General features: G+C 34.3%; 1 protein-coding gene across 1 annotated transcript in view; it reads right to left on the reverse strand.

Annotated features, from left to right (window-relative positions):
- Positions 1 to 25387, reverse strand: part of AdamTS-B (ADAM metallopeptidase with thrombospondin type 1 motif B) — a 101915-nt gene extending 76528 nt beyond the window's left edge. The window contains exon 1 of the mRNA XM_034977275.2: positions 24975 to 25387. The gene's annotated coding sequence lies outside the window, so the exon portion shown is untranslated. The remainder of the gene's footprint in view (positions 1 to 24974) is intronic.
- Positions 25388 to 25711: the final 324 nt, after the last annotated feature.

Consider the following 25711-nt stretch of genomic DNA (forward strand, 5'->3'; position numbering starts at 1 on the left):
TTTCGACATTTTGCACGATAATTCGTTTTTGAATTATGATGATGATGATGAATATGATGCATAAATATAAATCTGTTTTAGAATTCACAGGTGGCTATTTCTGGCAACGGTTAATCAACAGTTATTTAGTTTAAATACCAATATTGATAACCGTTACCGAATATCGGTATCAGAGTTGTGTTTCAACTAATTTAATATGCGCAACGCGCAGCGGTTTCCGTAGTAGTAACTAAGCTAGCTGCCGTATGAATACCGTCTGTATAGCTAGCGCGCGCATATTCACTAAAATAAAACCAATTTTACTTTCATGAATATCGTGAATATCACAACCTTAAGTTCATAGCAGCAAAGTTTAATTATAATGATCATTGACATAGGTCAAACTATACTGGACACCTGCACGAATAGTTTGCCACAGTCCAGTTAACCAAAAACATTTCACGAAGATTGATAAACCAAAGAGGACCTTATGTCTATTACTCTAAGGCTAACTGTATTAAGATTGATAGATCAAAGTGTAATGGACAAGTACTTGTACAGTTAAGCCTTAGCGTAATAGAGATAAGGTCGGCTTTGGTTTATCAAGTTCTTAGTTACTAAGCCGGTAGCCAATAACCGCTCCTTCTCAGCTTTCAGTGAAAGAAAGAAAGAGAAGGCATAATTATTGCGTTTCTAGTTACCAAAAAACCAAACAATGCATTGTCAGTTGCCAGTTGGCAGCGTTGCGTTGTCAGGTGGTTCGTCATAGATGTTAGCTGATAACCGTTGTTAGCTACGACAATAACGCTACGGTACGCTATAGGCACGGCAGCGGTTTTCAGTTAAGTTAAGCTATAGCGGACACATGTCTACTGTTGCGGTCACAAGCATAACCTTTTGACTTTTATTTGTTCAGAGCAGTTGAAATAGAAGTACAATAAAGAAATAAATATTATCTGTTTTTAATTTGTAAGTAGGTAGTCTAAATATACCTATAAAAGGAAAAGCTGACTGACTGACTGATCTATCAACGCACTGCTGAAATTGGGCATGCAGACAGCTATTATTATGACGTAGGCATCCGCTAAGAAGGATTTTTGAAAGTTTAACCTCTAAGGGGGTGAAATAGGGGTTTGAAATTTGTGTAGTCCACACGAACGAAGTCGCGAGCATAAGCTAGTATTAATTAAATGCGAAAATGTGTTTGTTTGTTGGTTTGTCCATCAATCACGTCGCAACGGAGCAACGGATTAACATGATTTTTTGCAAAGACCTGGAGAGTGACATGGGCTTTTTATCCTGGAAAATTAAACAGTTAAACAGTTCTCATGGTATTTTTAAAAACCTAAATCCACGAGACCGAAGTCGCGGGCATCAACTAGTATTAATACTAAAGCGTAGAGCAATTATGAAAAACTAGATGATGCCTGCGACTTCGTCCGCGTGGAATTAGGTTTTTTAAAAATACCGTGGGAACTCTATGGTTTTCCGGGATAAAAAGTAGCCTAGGTCACTCTCTAGGTTTTTATCTATAAGCATGCAAAAATCACGTCAATCCGTTGGACCGTTGCGACGTGATTGAAGGATAAACCAACAAACAAATACACTTTCGCATTTATATAAGATCTTTATTTGTTTTGCAAAATATTATAGTTAATAAAGAATTATAAAAATCCAATATTTTCTATTTTTATAACAAGTAATTACCTACTAAAATTCACTGCGATTTACTAGAAAATAATCATTCTTGTCCCAACGTAAGACTATTATTTAGTACAGAAAATATTTGATAAAGAAATATAAAAGGAGAGATCACACAAGAGTTTGGTGCCGCTGGATATGGTACGGATGTCGCGTCGAGCCAAGTCTCACGATCATCGACGGATTTGGCGTCAACTTGTTCCCATATGGCATACACCGCTTTTTCCTCGACTCCTTTCTCAAGAATAAATATAATATGAGTACGCTACTAAACAATGAGCACAGTAAAAACGACATTTAATAGCCCATAATAAGAAACAGCAAATTGTAATTTATATCCCATTATGGAAAAAGTAAAAAAATTTGGTGTGATGAATTCTTTTTATTGTAAGCTTAACGGTTAAAATAAAATTTTATTGAGTTTACGCCCTCTTAACTGTTTTTATGAGCTTACTAGATGATGCCCGCGACTTCATCCGTGCGGATTTAGGTTTTTAAAAATCCCTTAGGAACTCCTTGATTTTCTGGGATAGCCTAAGTCCTTCCCCGGGATGCAAGCTATTGCTGTACCAAATTTCGTTAAAATTGGTTGAACGGTTGGGCCGTGAAAGGCTAGCAGACAGACAGACTAACAGACGGACAGACAAACAGACGGACAGACACACTTTCGCATTTATAATATTAGTATGAATGTATATTTTTAAACTTGCATTTTAGTTTGTCTAATTTTATTTCATGTTGAACTTGGTAAGCTCGGATGAAAATTTGAAAATTCTTTCTAAGGAGTCTACGTTTTAGCTAACATGCAAAATCTTACGTTATCTCCCAAAGATCCAAACAAACGTTCTTCCCAGTGTTGGAGACAACACGTAGAGAAACTTTCAGCTTTTATAAAAATAACGATGGTCTGGCACGCTCTCTCTCTCTCTCTCTCTCTCTCCCTCCCCCCCTCCCCCTCTCTCTCTCTCTCTCTCTCTCTATAATGTCTTGTGTATATTATTTCCACGTGTTTTATTTTTTTAAGTAAAGCTTTACATAATATAATATCAAAGGTTTGGATGAATTAACCACAAAGCTCTGTGCCACAAAAGCAAAGAGGAACTTGATTTACTTGTTTGACATTTTATCAAACAAGCTCCTCTTCAGTAAATTAAATGCAGTTCAATATATTAACAGAAAATAGAGTTTTCAACATGTTTTTGTGTAAATGTTTCGGCAATGCAAACTTACGGTTACTTCTTTTAATGAAAAAGTCACTTTTATAACGCGCCAGCACACAAGAACACGGTCGGTCATCGCATCGTCACGCGTCCGTGAATTCGTAGTTTGTCTACACTCTAGTCATTATAAGGACTACTGGCGCCGACCAACTACAACCCGTCTGGAATTCTTACCCTTTCAAATGTTCAGAAAAACCAACACGATTTAAAATCGTCTATAATAATAAGTCTTCTACCTATAATAATATGGTCATCGGGATTCGTCGTTGGTAGTAGATATTTCAAGTAAGAATTATTGTCCGCTAAAAGTATCGTGTGTGCTTTGACATGCACATAATAAAAATTACAGGTGCGTGCCTGGGATCGAACCTCCTCACTGACTAGGAGGCCGACATCTTAACCACTAGTCCACTAGAGTATCACCGCTTTTCACTATTTAGATGAGATGTTTAAATTAGGTAAAAAGATACGTCATATAAAAAGTCACCTGTACATTGTACAACTGTGGCATAAAAGCATGTTGGTATGTGCCAATTTAACGAAAGCTGAGCAAATATTTTATGTCGGTTAGCTGCGTTTGCTACTTTGGAGTTCTTACGTAATTACAGATATGAATTATCTAGGAAAACTGTTTTACAAGCATTTACGCTCTGTTTAGTTTAGCGAGTTGTAAAATTGCAAATATAGACAAATTATGATAATATAAACTGAAAAATATTTGATACAAGAATCTCACCGAATAATAAAATAAAATCGTGGTTTTGCTTTTTTGCAAAACAAAGACAATTTTCGTTTTTACGGTTGCGTACCTCAAAAGGAAAAAAGGATCCCTTATAGATCACTTTGTTAAATGCAAAATTTCAAGTTTCTAGGCTCAGCTGTGTAGACTTGGAGATATGTATGTGAGTCAGTCAGTAATTCTTTCTAATGTAGATTGTAGAGATGATCATTGACCACAATATGATATATATATCTACCTTCTTAAATCCTAATAAAAATAGCTCTAAATACACTAATATTATTATACGAACTGAGCTATTACTTAATACCTACATCTACTTAGTTACATTCCAGTGTAAATTCACAAAATTAATTGAGTTAATACAAATTACGTATATTCACGAACAAATGAAGTTGTAATATGAGTTACAACTAGACGTTGGATCTCCTAGTGCACTAGGGAACCAGTTTTACATCTTTTTACTGAACAATGCCTACGGCTGTTAGCCTTGGTTTTGATTAAAGTCTTTATGTAATAAGTACCTACACATGCCACTTAGGTGTTAGATAGGGTTGCCAAACGTACTAAAATATAATATAGTATTGTACTAACTTATTATATTTCTGTTCTGCGTACTATAATATACCTACTGCTGAATGTATAGGTAGGTACTATGTAGTACCCAAAAATATAAGTTCCGCAATTACTAAAGCGCGTGGCCGCCATTTTAGTGACGTCAGCACAGTAGAAGTTTCGAGCTGATGGTATATTTTTATTTCGGCTGACGTCAAAATGATATCATTTCGATGTTAATGAGACATGGTCCCAGCGCAATAGCAATTTGCGGGACTTAAACTATGTTTCTGTTGGACGGATCGATCTTTTTTTAACAAACAATTCCCTCACTTTTTAATGAACACATCTTTGGAATTTCGACTGACTTCGATGTACGGCGTGCATCCGAATGCGCTTATCTTGCTGTATTCTGAACTGTTGTCAGCGTCAAAATTGAAAACGTCAAACACAATATATTATTATTGGCCCTTTTAAGTTAAAACTGTCCGTATTTGGTTTGTTATTTTGTTATTTTTATTCAGAGAAGTTGAAATAAATAAAAAAGTAGTAAAATACTAAATAATTTTATTATATAAAATAAAAATACCCATTTGTCTTTTTTACTCTTTCCATAAATACTAATTACTTATTTTAATTAGAAGTGTACCCACAATTTTTTTTTACTACAGCTTATTTTGAAAAACACTATAACTGATTATTCGAAACAATGGCAACCCTAGTGGTAGGTGCCTCCCATGAAATCGTGCTATTTTCGTACGAATATAATTAAGGGCAATACATACCTACTTCCCTTTTATCCATCTATGGGAAGGTTAGGTATTTAACATGTGTGTTTGTATGTTATTTGTATGTGCCTATACCGTGTACACAACATACATCGCTTCATTCATAAATGCGAAACTGTGTTTGTCTTTCTGTCTGTCTGCTAACTTTTTACGGCCCATCTGTTTAACCGGGTGCAGAGATATCGAGAGAACTCTTTTGTATATTGCGTGTATCTAGGATTTATGAAAATCTCGTGGAATTAACTCATTAATTTTCCGAGACAAAAAGTAGCCTAAATTCATCTTTGCAGAATTCAACCAAATAGATATCCGAGACTTCATTCACGAGGAATCAGGTTTTGGACGGTATTAAATTATCAAATAAATACGATTAGACAATGCATGTTTATGTACGAGTATATTTGTCTAGTTTCCGTGTTAATTACTAATTAGCACGTAATATGAGGCAACGTGTTTATATGTAAACGTAGTGTGGGACGGAACCAACTAGGCCAAGAATAGAGCGATGATCTGTGGCACATTTATTTTGCCTACATTTACATTTAGGTACGCGAGCGTTATGAGTTTACCAGTCTATGTGTTAGTGTGTTTGTTTGTTGATATATTTCCTCATAGTCATAATAGCTAAGTTACACCTAAATTAGAAGTTTCATCGTTATCTTTTTATTTCAACAATCCAGCTGCAAATCTCGAGTAAGATTTTCGATTATTTTAAGATAGGGACCTTTTCTAAATTGGCTAAAGTTTAGATGATTCTACAAAAAACCCCCAAAACCCCCATCCTCCCCCCCTGACTACGGCCAAGGACCGTATACATACATACAAAGATAAACTTAACAAATATGTGTATAATACACATGTTTGTTAAGTTTATCTTTATGTAGTTAAAATTTAAAACCCCCCTTTTATCCCTTTAGGAGTTGAATTTTTAAAAATACTTTTTGACACCTACATCATAATAGCTATATGTATGCCAAATTCATCCAGTGGTTTGAGGTATGCAATATTGATAGATCAGTCAGTCAGTCATGTTTTCACTTTTCAAACAATTAAAAGTTCAATGACAATGATAAAATGTTACACAATCTGCTTACTTTGCGCAAAACAAATATGTAATTGTGATTCGTCAAAAGGATCAATGAAACCCAAGTCGCGCAAACATGATTTTGATGACACCTTCTATGTACTCGTAGTTTCCACCCGTCGCTCGTCGTCGCCTATTGATTTCGCGGAATAACGAGTTAAAGATTGCATGCCAATGCCGATCTCTCGTGTAGGTACCTACATACCTATAAAATCACTGTAGGTGTAGGATGATTTATTGGAATAGGTGTTAACAACTGATACATGTAGGAGTATGGCCCGAGAGCCTGTAGAAAATTTAGGGGATGTGCTTGAAGGCAGACGTCGTCGGGCGGGACCTATAATACAGCTGTCGCAGGCGTGTTTTATATTATTTTTTAAAATTATAAAAACGTATAAAGTATTAAAAAAATCAAATTTCATACCACCTTGTTACAATTTAATGGCAGATGATTAAAACAACGCAATACATCTAGCAATTTTTACAAAATTAAAAAAATGGGCGATTGGCGAAACCAGGGCGATGCAGCTTGTTTTAATCAGGCAGAACAACCCATACCAAAATTCAGCTTCTCTCAAACGCCTCAAAGTTGCCTACAGGCTCTTGGGCTATTTGTGTCATGTAGCGAATATTGTGATGAGTACGAAAATAATTATTTAATGGTCTTCATCGTACCTTTTCGCAGCGTGAAACTTAGATACGAATTGAAATACGGGATTAACAATGACGTAAAAATAATTATTGAGTGCGCTTGCTTTGATAAGTTTTTTTGCATATGTATCTAATTGATTTAGGCCTCGTCGAACGACTTTATTTTAGGTTATGCCTAACTACTAGGTTAATTAACCTAACGACTAGGTAATGCCCGAAACTTCCGCGTAGACTACACAAGTTACAAACTCCTATTTTAATTTACTAAAATAGGGGTTTGAATTTTCAAAAAATCCTTAAGGGATTGAATTTTTAAAAATCCTTTCTTAGCGGATGTCAAGTCATAGTAACTATCTGCATGCCAAATTCCAGTCCGATGGCTTCCCATGCTCAGATCCTTCCGCATACAACTCGTTTAAGATAACGAGATTTCGACTCTAGGATTTTATCAGATGTTTGTGATAGTAAAATTAAGACCGACGCGACTTTGTGCTCTCCGAGACACGAAGGATACGAAAAGGCCAAATTCGAACCTTAGTCGGTAACCCATCCATTTACAGACTTGGATCACCGTAAACTAGTATACACAATAACTATTTGAAAAGACTTAAAACCATATTACATGGGTCCACATTTTTGTAAGTAGTAGATGTACCTATACGTAGATATGTCAAGGATGTTCCTATAGACGGAACTAACCGTTTTTACCGGTTTTCTTACTGTGAATAAAGCGAAAAAAATTGTATCTCACAATTAGTACAAGAATAGTTTGATATTTGTGATTCTGTATTATGCCTACTTAATAAACATTAAAAAAAACTGGCCAAGTGCGAGTCAGGCTCGCGCACCGAGGGTTCCGTAGTACAGTCGTATTTTTTCGACATTTTGCACGATAAATCAAAAACTATGAATTATAAAAATAAATAAAAATCTGTTTTAGAATGCACAGGTGAAGTTCTTTTATATGATAGCCCCCTTGACATTTGATCTTACTTCGAAAATTGAAAATACTAATTATTAGTTTATGACCTCAATTTAAATTTTTTTCTGTGATGTAACCACAAGTTCGCGGTTTTCAGATTTTTCCCCGAATGTCTGCTTTAAAACCTACCTACCTGCCAAATTTCATGATTCTAGGTCAACGGGAAGTACCCTGTAGGTTTCTTGATAGACCGCCAGACAGACAGACAGACATACAACAAAGTGATCCTATAAGGGTTCCGTTTTTCCTTTTGAGGTACGGAACCCTAAAAACGTAAGTTTTCACATTCATATCTAATAATATCGACATTACTGATCATATTATAATAGGTTAAAGCTTTTCTAATTTTGTGCACGATGACCATTAGATGATAGAGCAGGTGCACGAGTAGGTACATTCATGCAATCTGCCCACTATATTTATTTAGGTGCGTCTAAAATAAAACATGATATATTTTACCACTACATGCATCGCCCCTGGCCCTAGAAAGTAGGAACATTTAGCTGGTCAGTTTGCGAGTAAAATGTGACCACGTAATTTCACTATACTTTATACAATGTTTGACGTACCTACCAGACTCAATCTCCAAAAATATTTTTTTGGAATTAAACTATGACATCGAAAATTAGGGCATAATGACACGAAAATGATAGAAGAGAAATGACAATATTTAAACATCCAATAGATATATATTTCTAGGAAAACTTAAAATGTATATTGAAATAAATATAATATTTCTACAAAATGATGTTTTACTCACGACTTTAATTTAATTTTTAATTGACATTAAAACGTTTTATTATTTTATTTTATTTTATTTAATAGAAAGCCAACGGTATACAAAGAAAACTAATTATGACGACTTATATAAACTTAGGACTATCAATGTATACTCACTTACAGGCTAACTCAACGTGCTTAACTAGAACTTCTAAATAGTAAAACTTAAACTAAGACATTCTTTGCGTACCTAAAATCTATAACAATTAAATTAATTACTAAATAAGTTAAAACTACGATGATTCTTACAACTAACAATAAAAACTACAATTAAGACTAACAATAGTACCTACCCTACAATTTCAAAATGAATCTTTAAATATTCTATAGCAGACTTACTATAGAATATTTAAAGATTCATTAGGTGGTTTTTAATTTTGCTTTTAAATAATGAAGCGGAGTGTTGAAAAATATCCAGGTTAGCTTTTCTACTTTTACTTTATTATATCATACCTACCTACTTTTGCATATTTTTACATCAAGTTTATTTGTTTAGAGATAAAATTACAGGAACCCTTAGCACTTTTACATAATAATCTACGTATGACATTCATTCATAAAAATGTATGCCAATACCTAATATTATTTTACATTTTGATTAGAAAAAAATCGTTGCATAATGCATATACATAAATAACTTGTGGCTACTGGCTATAGATCAAAATCATCAATAATCCTTGTACATTTAGGACTAGCTGATGCCCGTGACTTCGTCCGCGTGGAATTAGGTTTTTATAAATCCCGTGGGAACTCTTTGATTTTCCGGGATAAAAAGCCTATGTCACTCTCCAGGCCTTTATTTATACCTATGTAAAGAATCACGTCAATCCGTTGCACCGATGCGACGTGATTGAAGGACAAACCAACAAATAAACACACTTTCGCATTTATAATAAGGGTACTGATATTGTGTAGGTATGTGAAAGAGGTTTATTACGATTAGGGGAGGTATAAGCACATAATAGAAGATATAATTGTTGAATTTTATTGACAAAATATTTATTAATGCATACTTACTAAGTCTACTTAAGAAGAGAAAGGAGAGAGAAATGGAAGAAGTTGGAGGAGGCCTTTACCCGAGAAGGGGCCCATATCTCATAACATACGTTTACATTTTATTTTTTGTTTTTGTTATATGCATATAAGACAAACTCTGTACCTATCTACTAACTAACAATACCTACTAACAACTTAGCAATTTACTAATACAGAAATATATTGTAATTAACGAAACTAACATCATTGTGAACTATAATGCATTAAGGAGTATGGGAATAAACGGCTTTTTTATTTTTATTTATTTTATTTTATTTACTTACTAAGTCTAATAATAATTCGTTACTTATGGTAGAGTATGTGTAAGGTGTCACATTAAAATGCCATTAACAGGTAAACAGCCAATTAGCACGTACTAAAATTAAATTAAGTGACCATTATTTTAATACCAACCATTAGAAGCTGGGTAGGTTCAGAGGTCGATAGTCAAAATAGTTAATTAATAAGACGTAATCTCATTTATCGCATATAGTTTTTCATTTAAAATAGTTTCATTTAAGAAGTGAACTAAAATACTACGAGTACCCATTCATATAAAATTCTGGCAAAGGCAAACGCGTACAAACTGTATACTATACTTAGAAAGTAGACTCTGATTAATAAATCATATTATTCTAAGTCAAATTATTAGCACTAATACAAATAATTTTGTAAATATACAATACTTTTACGTATCCTAAAAATGTAATACGAGCAAAGAGAACCTGTGAATACAAATTATATGCATTATGTAGGAAAACCGTTCAGATTAATCTTCATATCAGTAGCATTGGAGATAAAATTAAAAATGTCGATAACATTAAGTAAGTAGGAAGAACAATCTTGGACAACATGTCTGCACCGATGTTAACAAGTAACTTAATGATTATTTTGTAGTGAAAGAAATTCAGGACATTATGTGATTCGTCTGCGTGAACTAAACAAATTTCAAACCCCTATTTCACCCCCTTAGGGGTTGAATTTTCTAAAATCCTTTCTTAGTGGATGCCTACGCCATAATAGTTATCTGCATGCCAAATTTCAGCCCGATCCGTCCAGTAGTTTGAGCTGTGCGTTGATAGATCAGTCAGTCAGTCAGTCAGTCACCTTTTCCTTTTATATATTTAGATTACGAAAACCTTTGAATTTTCTAATTAGCTAAGCGACATAATATTGAATTAAAAGTTTTCATTTACGACAGACATGAATTATTCTATCTCCGTATTAATGTTAAGTTATAATTTCTTCTAGTTATGATGTCTTCTTGGAAATAGAATATTATTTTACAGTTGATATTTATTTATATAAATCCGGATATACCGATCTTTATTTTATGTTAAGTTTAAATAACGGATATCACTGAGAATAAGTACTTAATATTACATTTTGCGTGAAGTTGGGCCGCGTAGGACGAGTAAAGGACACATAAATCTATCAGAGTGCAAGGAGAAAATAGTGAAACGAAATGTACACCGAGCACTGTCAATGGAAGTACTTGAAAGGGCGTGGGCGGGCAGAATTATTTACAACCATCGCCCTAGGGAACAATTGCAGGCGTAGTGTCAACCACGCTTAATGAGTTCTTTAACAGATATTTATTAGCATACAAAATGTTTATATGCCAAAAAGTTGTTCTTTAACACGTACCTTCTGTAATAGTACAGCTAATTGTGACATGTTATAAAACTGTGGAAGAAGAACAGCAATGCCCATTTGCTGATTGCATGTGATTATTCAATTCAGACTTTAATATATTATACTGTATACTAACTATACGTAATAATAATATTAGTATCTCTAGCATGAATGGATGCAAGCTTGTAATGACTGCACTGCTACAAGTTAAATATCTTCTATGCATATGAAAGACTAACTGATCTATCAACGTATCTATAGCCTAAACCGCTGGGGTTAGAAACTTAAAATTTTGCAAGGTTACTTTTATGATGTAGGCAGGTAGGATGTGTGATGTAGGCAAAATGATATCTCCAAAGGGTTTAAACAGGATAGGATGAAAATTGGTATGAAAGTGCTTCATTTTTCAAGTCATATTTGGGCTTTCGAAAAAATAAAGAAAAAGTTTTAGGAAAATTGTACCTACCCCCTCACTGATCTGGATCACTGGATTTGAAAAAAATCCACACGAGCGCAGCCTGGATGGGTCAGCTAGTAATATTAATTTCATAACATTTAAACCATGGGTCTATAATAAATAAACAATTAAATGTTATTAAAATAATCTTCTGTCTAATAATGTCACCACCCATAAGGTTACTTTAAAGTTCAGAATTACCAATCCTTTTGCGTAATTAGTTATAGTGATGGTGTCATACTTGTTCGTCAATTATCGTATCACAAACATCTAAAAATTATTATTTACGACTCTTGCGCATCTCCGTCAACATGCGCGCGGATGAATTGACAAAGTTGATTAACTTTACGACACTCGCTGGCTGTACCGTGAGCATTGAGTCTTAACTTCTAGGCAACTAATAAATTAAATTTTTGAACTATGCCCTTTTGCATTATTAGCGTGGATTCGTTAAGGGACTGTATATCGAAATGTGCACACTGCATAGTGTCGAAACCGGTATATATTAATATATATTACAATTGCCTGCCACTCGAAAAGAAGAACACGTAAAACGCGTGGGTTTTGTTACCACCTGAACACCCTGAATGGTTTGAAAACCCATATCCACGCAGATGAAGTCGTGAGCATCATCTAGTAAATTATACTTAACTACACACCTAGAGCACATACGAGCACTAGGTTATTCGATTAAGCTAATTTTAAATTCAATAATATATTTAATATTCAGGTCCATATAAACTTAATTTTTATTTACTACCTCAATAACAATATTTATGATTAATGATATATAAAGTTAATAACCGTGATTGATTAACGTATGATACTGTTAATTATTTTCTATTATATCTATTTCGTATTCATTTTCTTTTATGCAAAGTGGATATCACATTACTCAAAAGGTATTTTCATTCTAAGTATGTAGTTAACTTATAATATAATGGTTTTAAGCTTATTTTGCGGTTTAACGACATATTTTAATGTAAATAACGGGTACATACCACGATTAATTTGATGTTTTTATTTGTCGATATTTAAAACCGATTGCACAAATAAAAACATCAAATTAATCGTGGTATGTACATTAAATTATAATATACCTACTCACATCTGTTCATCATGTTTGCCCTAAGGTCATCCTGAGATTAATTATATCTTTCTCTGCTAAGTTGGTGTTTATTAGGTACAATATTTCCAGGATGAGTCCAATGGGCGTCGCGCGAGAGAGGCACCGGCGTTCTTTAGAGTTCCCGAAGCTTCTCAATATAACGTGCTGAGGGCCACCGAGGGGCTTTCAGTGGGTAGAAATCCCACATAACCCGATTGGGTATCTTAGAAGATTTCCTCCTCGAAAAAAAGGTACAGTATGCACTTTGCAAAAAATTAACACAGATAGCATAACGTAAAACAAGGTCTTATTTATAATTAACAGCCACAACAAACTTACTTTTAAATACTTAATATTATAATATTATCTTTGACCTGAGTTCTAAGATAAACTTTGACCTAATCGGTATTAAATTATATGTACAAAAATGTAAAATTAGATAAAAAATTATAAACATTTCTATAGAAAAAAAATTTGCAGAATTTACTCAAACTCACGATTTCGAAATTATTATCATTGTTGCAAGATACAGTCAGTTGTGGTGTTAACTGTTCAGCGAGTTAGGAAACAGTTCGCTATAAGTACTTAGTAACGTTGTAGGTGAAATGGTTTTTTTTAAGTAGATACCTACATTATTTTAGATTTATTTATTTAATTAACTTTCTGTTGTAATATGGAACCAGATGATATATGTAAGAAAAATATTCACCTAGGTACTTATAATAAATTTATAATTTGTTTTAAAAAATTTCATAAGCATTATTATCGATACAGAGCCCAAAACATTTTATTCGGATAAACGTCAGGGTTCGTTCGAGACCGAGAATGATAGATACAAGTATATTGATATGTTATATATGATACTCTCTCCGTAAAATCTTAACCAATTTTGTCATTTTTTTTATTTACAAGATTATACTGTCACGTAATTCTCATATTTTAGTGAAGATTCAATGGATACGGAGGACGGAACTCCTAAACCGATAACGGTAAATCGATGGCGTATCAATGTAATATTAATTACTTAAAAGTAGGTAAAAAGTAGACTTTAAACTAAACTAAGTATATTATGCTTTGTTGGTGCAATTTTACGTTCTTCTCGCGGTTTTTCCAAGGTTTGGTAATTTTGTGTTTTATTTTCTAAGTTATAGGTAGATATATTAGCTGTAAAATTTTATTTCAACGAAACTTTTCGGTACCTAATACCTACATATTCATTTAAATAAAACAGAAACCACTATAAAATAAAATATCCTCATTCAACCGAATCTTACATAAAGTTTACTGGAAAACTGCAGTTATGGTTCCGAATATTTTTATCGTGAATCTTAAAAGTTGTTCTATTTTTGCGCGGTTTCTTGTTACAGTCGGGTTCGAGCAAGTTCATGCAAAGTCAAGAGGAAATTCTAAATGTAGGACAAACAAATAAAAGGAGTACTATTATAATTATTTTACATATTAGTATAGACAGATCTCACCAGCACTAATTAATAATACTAGTATCTGCTTATTTATGTACAAAATTAAAATAAGAAAATATTAGCTATCCATGAAATTGATGCGACGTCGTATTTTTTATTTACGAGTTGTCCTACTTTAGTTGTTCAAAAAGTAGCTCAGCAAAATAGTAGGTCAGTCACAGTTCCTGTATCCAAAATGGATCTATAATAAAGTCTGTGGTAGAATTTATAGACTTTTTATATAAATAGATGGGGCAGTGACCGCTCGATAAATGGATTTATCGACCATAAGGAAAAAGATTTATACAAAACGGTCTAGATATTTTTTACATTTGTCTACCTATGTTTATTGTGATGCGCACTCAGTAGCTAAGTAGGTAGATATGTTATAGTATGTGATTCCTATTATTAAAAAGACAGAATAAAGGGAAAGCTGTCCTTGATTTATATTTTCAGTTACAGTTAACCATGGATCACTTGAGGATGATATGCTTTCTAATAAACCTCCTAATTTTCCTCACTTTCTGGATCATAATATACTTACAATTTAAAGAGAGAAAATAAATTAATATTATCCATAGTTGAGTCAACAGGAATTAATTTGCCTAAAAAAATTCCTTTTCGCAAATTGACATTTGAATTCGTTAAACATTCACGTTATCATTTATGTACGCATGTTTAAAAACAGGTAGGTACGATAAAACTGTTTTATTGATTCTTAAGTTCAATGAAAGAATGAATGACTTTATTTGAACACGCTCGCTTTAATAATATAAACGCCCATGCATATTGTTTTCTCTAATAGTGCTACATATGGACGCTTACATATTGTATTGTACAGTTGCTTTTATTTCTAAAGTCTAAAGGGCTTCCGGATGTTGCGCTCTCACGAAGTGTACACATGTGTTCTTGGTTCTAAGTTCTAACGTAACAGGTTTCACATTATGCAATATGCTATGCTAATTTATTCTTATTCTTACTATTTTTGCATGAAAATGTATTCTTGCGCAACTTGTATTCAAATTTCGATCTCATTATTATCTTTGCCTAATGTTTATTTTATGTTGTACCTATATGTGAGCTGTTATAAATCAGCTGATTTGTTGTTTTATTACTCTTTTTTGTTAATATCCAGCGCTGGAAAATCCTATAAGAATGAAAGAACGTAAATCAGAAAACATTGATGAAATAAGCCAAAAATAATGGAATCGAACGGTGTCTTTCACCACTTTCTTTTATCTGTTTGTTAGCATCAATCTTTCAAATCAACCCTTATGTAAGTCAAGAGAAGGTTAAGAGTGAATCTTCTAGGCAAGCGCACTTCATCTTAGGCATGTATCATCACTTGCCAGGAGGTCTGATATCAGTCATTGCATTCTATAATATTTAAGCACCTAGTATATTTTTAAGTAAATAAAAAAACCTTAAAGCTACCGAGTTGATTGTATCAAAGTTTACACAAATCGAAAGAGTGTTTTTGAGAAAGTTATTAACTCACATTTGCAAAAAAACCGGCCAAGTGCGAGTCAGGCTCGCGCAATGAGGGTTCCGTACTACAGTCGTATTTTTTCGACATATTGCACGATAATTCAAAAACTATGATGCATAAAAATAAATAAAAATTCTGTTTTAGAATGTACAGGTGTAGACCTTTTATATGATACCCCACTTGATATAGTCACTCACTTCGAAAGTTGAAAATACTAATTATTAGTTCATGACCACAATTTAATTTTTTTTGTGTGATTTAACCCTAAATTCACGGTTTTCAGATTTTTCCCCAAATGTCACAGCTACAAGATCTACCTACCTGCCAAATTTCATGATTCTAGGTCAACGGGAAGTACCCTGTAGGTTTCTTGACAGACAGACGGACAGACAGACAGACAGACAACATAGTGATCCTATAAGGGTTCCGTTTTTCCTTTTGAGGTACGGAACCCTAAAAATCACACGAGAGTATTACAACCTGTTCTAAACCGCGAGGTATCACGGATCAAACTATGTATTACGTGCTGCACCAAAAGTTACGTTAACAATAAAATATTATATTATGTATATGTAAGTCGGAACGAAGGCTACGGAGCCAAGTTCACGATCGCACGTTCATCGACCGCTGTTATCATTACTATTCAAGTATTCAAAGCGATACAAAGGGATCATTACCAAAGTAGGTATACCTACTTACTTCTTAATGTGGATTTGTTTTATGTATAAAACGAATAGGTACCTAGCTTTGTTTAGATTACCTACTCACCTAATAGGAGGATATCAAGAGATCGCAGTCATCGCAGAGGATTCAAGGATCGTTCTCGAAATAATGAGAATTGTGGCAGATACGTCAGCGTTTTAGCTGAATGCCTCATGTACCTACTCACTGATAAGATGGGAAGTACAAAATAATTCCTCAAAGAAGAATAGTAAAGAAGTATGAATCACCTAAAGAACATCTCTATTGAGAACATTGTTAGATTTACGAAAACAATAAGTGAGTTTCCAGGACTCCAGAAGAACCCGGACTTTCTTCTTCTTCTCTCCTTGACTTCTTACATTGGACCTATCATCTGCCCTGTGAAGGCGCGTCCACTGACTTCTCTACAATAAGTCCAACCTAAGCCAGCCTAACCTAAGTAATATAAGTACAACCTAAGTTTGAGAATTGTCGAAGTTGTCCATGACATATAAGTCCCGCAAATTGCTAATGCGCATGGCCGCCATTTTAGTGACGTTGCACTAGACTGAAGTTTCGAGCTGATGGTATATTTTTATTTCCGCTGACGTCAAAATGACGTCATTTCGATGTTAATGAGACATGGTTCCAGCACAATAGCAATTTGCGGGACTTATACACATAAGCTAAGCTGATTCCTAGTTCCATGGCCAAGCCAGGCCAGCAGACAGGTTTGTTTTAGTAAAAATGTCAGTAATGTTTCATCTGGTCAATGTCAGACCTATACTACCTAGGTACTTATATCATCAACCTTACAACGATGTATTGACATATTTATATCGACTTCTACTTATTTGATTTATACTTAATAGATTATACTTTCAAATGTCTAGAAATAGAGAAATTTTGCCGGTTTCGATAGGTAGGTAAGTACACGACTGGATTTTACTTCACCTTTCTTTTTAACTTTTCCTTTTTATTTCGCCTTTGTTAGTATTTGCAACTAAATGTTATTTAAATTTAATCGAAAGTGAAAATACACACAATTTACATATTTTGCATTTTCTTTGACAAAATATATCCAACTCACGGTCTTTTCAATTCATAATATGAAAAATATATTATGTTTTATTTGAGGACAGGTTGGCCTTTGACTGCGATATGAAATGGTCTAATTGATGATGAAGATGAAGTATATGGTGGAAGACGGTTAATCTGGAAGCGTTCCGACAATTTTTAGGGTTCCGTACCTCGAAAGGAAAAAAGGAACCTTTATAAGATCACTTCGTTGTCTGTGCGTCTGACGTGTCTGTCGAGAAAATCGATAGGGTGCTTCCCGTTGACCTAGAATCATGAAATTGGCAGGTAGGTGGGTCTTATAGCACAAGTAAAGGGATAAATCCAAAAATCGTGAATTTGTGGTTAAGGTAGGGTAGGGTCGAAAGATTGCCTGTTGAACCAAGAAAGAGAGTAGAGACACCTCCGCAGTCGTGCACACTTTGTACCACTATATAACTCACTATATACTTATGTATAAAAGAAAAAGCTGACTGACTGACTAACATAGATCAACGCAGGTACACGGTACAGCTCAAACTACTGGACGGATAGCTATTACGACGTAGACATCCGTTAAGAAAGGATTTTTGAAAATTCAACCCCTAAGGGGGTAAAATAGGGGTTTGAAATTTGTGTAGTCCACGCAGACGAAGTCGCGGGCATAAGCTAGTAGATTGATACTGCGCGGGTTTAGGGTCAGAGTTCTTTTCTTGGCGCCAAATGTCTTATAAATTGAATGTGGAGCAGTATTTACAGAGAGTGCTCGCGATATTGTTACTTGGCCTTCACGGGGGCCGCGGATCCCCGCCTGAGTTCACGGCGAGGGCTACATTTATTACTACAATCCATTTAACCCATATCGTTGACGTAACCCATCTGCTTTTATCGGCCTTAGCTAAGGTACCTACGTAACGGAGGTTTGTGATTGAAATATTTTATTTATTACTATAAGTTATAACTAATAAATGTGTAGCTAGAAAAAGAAATGTTTTAATTTTACTACGTGCTTCAATTATTGAGGTAGGTACGGTACGAGTAGGTAGGTACACTTAATTCGAGATTCGTTCATTTCAATACTGCTTCGTATCAATTTACGCAGCCTCCTAAGTAGCTTTAGCTTTAGGCAAGGTGTCCAAACTCTGAACGCACGGTTCGAAATGAGGCACCTAAAAAAATGGATAAAATATCTCGACTTTTTTTGGCAAATTCAGTTGGTCGATGTTTGGTCAACGTGTGCTTAACAATTCTAGTACAACTGTGATGATAATCCTTACACTATACAAAGTAAGTAAAATACTACTTTTTATTTTATTAACACATTTTTAAAAGTTCGCTCTCTTATCAGTCTGTTTGTTTGTTAGTGTGTCTGTTCGGAACAAATCTTGAAACTAGCTTCCCGTGTCGTCGGAGCTTAGAGTCTTGAAATTTTAAACATAAATTGGAACTGGATGACGATTCAATATTAACTCGCTTTCTTGTCTCTGTGTTTGTTAGTATGTTTGTTTTGCATCAGTTCGAAACAACTTTTGCAATCGATTTTCAACTCACACTCGTGTTTTAATAACCCCTATTATGCGACCGTTTCATAAACTATTCTAGGACAATTTTTTAACAAGTCTGCTTTGTGACAGCGAAAACCTACGAAGGTATTTGCTCTAGTTGGTTCCATTCTTATCTAAACTATTTATATAGGTGCAATAGACCGTTAGCGTTAATTAAGGCGGATTTAGTCATACTGGTCAATTGCTTTAGTTGAGTAATGATTGGAGTTAGATTGAAGGAGACCATTATAATAGACTAACACGATATTTCTCACGAAATTGCTGCGAAAGTTAACGACTTCGCCTTAATTGTTATGAATGGCTAAGATAATATGCGAGGACAACATAAATAGCGCCACTCAAGTTCTCATGCCCAATATATAGATGGCCTGTTTTCCCTCTATCAGATGGTAGCACTAAAGAATGGTAGTACTAAAGAAAATTTCGTCGCAGATTGGATCAAATCGCTCACCAAGTCGTGAATTAATAAATAGGGCTCTGCTTAATTCAACATTTGTTTAACATTGAAGGAAATAAGTTGACGTACCTACATTACTTTAGATGTAAGTACATAATGTATATATTTTTTAATACTTACTCACAAAAAAAGCATCTCAAGACAATACCATGTAATAATAATAATAAGTAGTGTTTGTATTCTCTACCAATTGACCTCTAAGGTTATGAGTATATATGTAACTAGCTTATTCCAGCGACTTCATCCGCGTGGACTACACAAATTTCAAGCCTCTATTCAACTCCTAAAGGGGTAAACCCCTTTAGGAGTTGAATTGACAAAAATCCTTTCTTAGCGGACATCTACGTCATAAGCTATTTGCATTCTGCATGCTGAATTTCAGCCCGATCCGTCCAGTAGTTTGAGCTGTGCGGTGATAGATCAGTCAGTGATCAGTCAGTCACCTTTTCCTTTTATATATTATTTAGATAGATTTAGTAGTACGTGCAATTTAAATAGGTGGATTTTTGTTTAAACAAGTTAAATAATAATAACTTTAACCGTGAAAGCATTATGAACTTGTGAGTCTAGGCAACCTTTACATAAAATGTTTTTTTTATTTTCAGGCACCCTAATTTATTTTTATTTTTTGAGTTTTTCTTCTTGCACTTCAGTTATTCTTTTTTTCATGGTACACTATATTTTATCGTCGTTGCCTCTTTTTTTGTTGGTTTGCTACGTCATGTAATTAGCGATAAATCAGGGCAATAGGTACCTACTTAGATTTTAGCCGATTGTTTTAACTACTAAATATGCTATGCTATGCTATTATTTGATACTTCTAAAATCAATGTTTATTAGCAGGTATTTCGATTCGCCAATATTTTCATTCGGGAAAATAATAATAGGTTTACATTTCAGTTACATTGTGGCTTTACATTTTCTGTTATCAACGGTTTAAATTTAAGTTTATACTTTAATGAAATATATCTACCTACCTTTTAAAACATTAAATTTAATTTAAATTAGCATGCAAGAGATCAACGAACTAAATTAAAGGAAAATAATGACGTCGTTAGTTTTAATTGTTCAACTCTACCATCGTCATTTAGGCATGTAGTAGGTATAGGTACTTACTTTGGTAGGTATGTAAATTATAAAATTTAAATTTTAAAATTCACCTAATCATTGAACTGAAAAAAAACGATTACGACCAACTATTTATTTGATACGAGTACCTTGATATTTTTTAGAACTTTAGTCATATTATGCATCCCGGCAGAGGTAGATAGGTATATAAAGTACCTAAATGCTAGTGATGGATCGCGTGTTCCTTACGTCGATTTAGGTTTTAAAAACGCGTTGGGAACTATTCGATTTTCCGGGATAAAAAGCAGCCTATAATAATATAATATCTCCGTGATGCAAGCTATCTCTATATCTGTCAAAATCGATTAAACGGATAAGCCGTGAAAATATAACAGACAAAAAGGCAAACACATTTTCGTATTTATAATATATTAGTATGTCTGCCAATCCGCACTTGGCCAGCGTGGTAGACTATGACCAAAACCCATCTCACTCTGAGAGGAGACCCGTGCTCTGTAGTGAGCCGGCGATGGGTTGATCATGATGATGATGATGAATATTAGTATGGATATACCTATCTAAGGCATTTACATATACTTATACGAATTTTAGGCTAACATATTTCAAGAGTTTTCGTTATGCTGCTGAAGCAATCCACTCGTCGGCTCCACAAGGTCTATTAACTAATAGTGAGGTAGATTCCGCTAACCAGCAACAAAAGCGAAAATTAGCACATGTGAAACATAAGTCATTCACCCAGACTACCTATCTGGTTCTGAACGCTGTAAAAGACTCATAACAATTTTACGCTGAAAAGAATATATTTTATCGACTAGGTACTTTTTCTGTTTTTCTCTAAATATACCTATGTTAAATTGATCAAATCCATACTTCCATACTAATATTATAAATGCGAAAGTGTGTCTGTCTGCTAGCTTTGCACGGCCCAACCGTTCAACCGATTTTGATGAAATTTGGTACAGAGTTTGCTCACATCCCGGGGACGGACATAGGCTACTTTTATTCCGGAAAATTAAGGAGTTCCCACAAGATTAAAAAAAACTATATCCACGCGGACGAAGTCCCGGGCATCATCTAGTATTACATATTTTGAATACCTAATAAAATTCAAAGAAAAACAATTGATCTGAAAAAAGCTTGCAAAAATCCAGGAATAATTTTAAATTGTTAAGAAACACTAATTGTTGGTCTTTTCCTTATTTATATACTTATTTACTTATTTATATACTTATTATATAATAATATTATAAATGCGAAAGTGTGTCTGTCCGTCTGTCTGTGTGCTAGCCTTTCACGGCCCATCCGTTCAATCGATTTCGATGAAATTAGGTACAGAGATAGCTTGGATCCCGGGGACGGACATAGGCTACTTTTTATCCCGGAAAATCAACGAGTACTCATAGGATTTTAAAAACCTAAATCCACGCGGACGAAGTCGCGGGCATCATCTAGTTGTACAATAGTTAGGAAACTATATATTACTTTCTTTATTTCTTGCATGGATATTGGCTATACCAATATTAATAAAGAGTGATCTAAAAAAAATACATAAAAATGTCGGTCAAAATATATACCAGCAGGGGCCCAACACCTAAACTGGTTTTATTTATCAAGCTTTAAAAACATAATGTATAGGCGAAAAGATATATATTTGCATATTTATTATTTATCTATCGATAAAAACACGCTTGCTATAATTATATTGTTTTTTTTACCACGTGCTAAAAAACGTGTCTATTACATAATAATGTATAATCATATTCAATATTTTTCCTTATTTCGAACTGAAACACACTATAACATCTAGTAGGTAAATACTGTGCCTAATCCAAACTTCTATATAAATATTATAAATACGAAGCTGTCTGTCTGTCAGCTATACCTATTCAAGACCATCTCTGTTTAACCGATTTAAGTGAAGTTTGATACAAAGATAGTTTGCATCACGGGGATGGACATAGGCTACTTTTTGTCCCGGAAATCAAAGTGTTCCTTATTTTGTGGTTTTAAAAAAAACCTTAATCCATGCTGTCCAAGTCGTGGACATCATTTTTACATTATAAAATTAATTTATAAATAGTTATATCATGCTCTTAGCAACAATTACCTACTATCATCTAATGCTCTATCCATTGCGATAACAGAGTTCAGTTCAAGTGCAAATAATATGAATGGAGGAAAATTGTTATCAATGAATTGGAGACATGTTAACCACGTTTATATACCGTGAGTTAGGACAAATTAGCTGCAGCACAGCAGTTGTCTAAGCATAATTGCATACGTAATAATATTATGTACTTACTTGAATTTTATACCACGATATCATGTAATAAATCTAGTCAGTGTATTAATTAGACACCAATCAAATGCCTACCTGACTAATATACCGTACTTATAGCGAAAAATCTCAAATCAGCAAAGTAACAATTCAGTAGAAAACCAGAAGTGAAATTTATTATGACAATATTTAGACACTAAAATACAATTTTAAATATACTCATATTATGTTACAGTTAAAATGCTTATCCAGTCAAAACTACTTTTAACTGCAAAAGTAAAAACAACAGGCAAGACTAGCTTTAACTGATGACGTTGGTCAAAAGTAGTAGTTTTGAAAATATTGGGTAATGTTACTTACTTTTGAGTAAAAATATCAGTTAGGAGTGGCTCTATTGGCGAACATTCGGCAAATCTTCAGGAAACATTCGTTGGAATGGCGCGGCTGGCGTCAATCGTAAAATTTGACATTCGCAAAATATTGGCCAAACTTTCGTGTTGAGACGGGCTTGTATCAAAAGAAATAGGCAGCAATTTCGCCCGCATCAAAGAAAATTCATAGTAGGTAAATTCACCAAACATTCGCCGAATCCCGAATGTGGTAGCTCCACTGGCAACTGGGTAGAAGATTTGCCGTTTGGCCAATTGCCAAACTCGCCCAAACTCGAAACATTCGGGCACTGGGGCTACTTGGCTAAAAGTGGTTTTTAATCTGAGCGCCCTGTTCCACCTAAGCAATCTTATGTATTTAAGAACACTCTGAGCTTATGTAAGTACTAGAGTGTTCTTAAAATGAGCTATGCCGGAATACTCGCTATGTTTTCGAGTTTAACAAAAACACAACAAAAAAAACAGAGACTGCGTGAAGACGGGGCACCTACTCCGACTTCGTTCCAATGAACTTAGTGATGATTTATTCCAGCGAATAGTTTTAATGGGAATTTCAATTAAAACTACTTTTGCCCAGCCATTTTAGTCAAAAGTACTTTTCAGTTAAAAAAATTTTGACTGTGACATAAATAAATACTTTATACAGCTACAGCTATCTAACCAATGAGGAGGTTTCCAGGCAACGTTCGAGAAAATTTTCATAGATGGTGCTGAATTTTACAACCACTAAAGATGAAAAATAATACCTATATCTATATGATCTATGCTTTGTTTAGGTCGTGTCAATCAAAAGAGTAAGAGTGCACTGCAATTTTCCTTACGTTTCTTCCCCACAAAATCTGTGAACTATAATAGAAGTAATTAGTTAATTAATTTCGCATCCGATTTAAATTTAAAAATTTAAAGCATAGATGATATAGATATAGGTAGGTAATTTTTCATCTTTAGTGGTTGAAGTTTTCAGCGCCATCTATGAAACCTGTCATGGTATTAGTAGACCAACTATAATAATAATAATCAAAGCAAAATCAATATTACTTCACCTTTCGTAATGTTAAATCATTTTCTTCACACGATACGAGAACTAAATGGAACAAAACTAAAGTCGACATGCAAATAAAGTAAAAAGTACGCACTGACGAGGGAGGTCAGTTTGTGCAAATGATGCCTTTTACCGCAGTAAGTGATACAAATATCCTAGCGTTCCTTTTTTTGTGAGTGAGTTTGACCCGCACTTGGCCAGTTTTTTTTCACGAAATGTCCAATACCTGTATCCTCCCAGATACTTTTCCACAGCATCATCATCTCTGTAATTATACAGAGCTGATGATGCTGCGGAATAGTATCTGGGATGATGAGGATGGGATGAGATGAGGATCTCTACATTCTCATATTTTGTCCATAGTTCTCTAGCTTCCAACTCCTTGTATCTAGGTACCTAGGTGCGCACTACGCACTGTAGGACGTAGGTACGGTAATTACTAATTATAATTTTTCTGAGAAATTTATTTTCTTATAAAACTGGTTTGATATCTCATTAGACATATCTACTCACCTAACAAGGTTTACAAAAAGTACCTATTTTTTAAACTTGGTTTATTTAAAAAACGCATTGAATTGAGAACATTCTTCATGTTGGAGGTCCGTTAATAAGACACGATACCTCCCTACCTAATAAAAATTTAAATGAAAAAATAGATCGTTGACAAAACTGAGTTTGTAGGTATCAGAATATTTTGTTCGTGTAACATTTTCAAATTATGTGTAAGAGTGTAGTGCAAATTATTTATACTCACTTGAATCAATGATCCATCTGGCGTGGCATGCTAGACTCGTAGACATGGTGAGACAGTCCTTGCCGGTAAAAAGTGAAATTTCACGAGACCGGCGACGCTTCGGCCGCTAATTTATTCACTCGCAGTGAAAAACGTGGATCAGGCGATACCGCGTTTTGTTCGCGCTTACTATATATAAACACGTGTTTGATAATATGTAATTTGATGCCTTGACAACAAATGTAATTTTACATCAATTAAATATTTGGATAAAATAGAATTAATATCTATGTATATGAGTCTTTATTTGGGAGCTTTAAACGAAACGTAAGTGCGTTCGGAAAGTGGTCGTATGCGATAACGATTGCGTGATAGGAACGGCTCGAAGAGTGGAGCGCTCGACGCGACGACTTGCGGGCCACTGAATGTGCGCCCGCGCACCCGTTTGCTGCCGGCTTCGTTCCTCGACTCTTCCAATTTCAATATTTAAATTCGCAGGGCAAGCAAACACTTTTCCGAATTGCAATTTGACAATATGCTCCAAATTCCAATACCCTAAACAAATAGCAATAGCTAAGAATGCAATGACAAGGCTAACACAGGCAACGAATATCTGGAAAATCGAAGCATCACGAAAAGAACCAAATCACGTCTGGTGCAAGCACTATTTCCCATCATCCTATATTATGGACTATGGTGTCGAAACTTGGTATATTCGCGTTAAGATAAAGAATTGATGCGTTCAAAATAAAGTGTTT

The sequence above is a fragment of the Maniola hyperantus genome, chromosome 17 (assembly GCF_902806685.2).
Source record: "Maniola hyperantus chromosome 17, iAphHyp1.2, whole genome shotgun sequence".
NCBI classification, from domain to species: domain Eukaryota; kingdom Metazoa; phylum Arthropoda; class Insecta; order Lepidoptera; family Nymphalidae; genus Maniola; species Maniola hyperantus.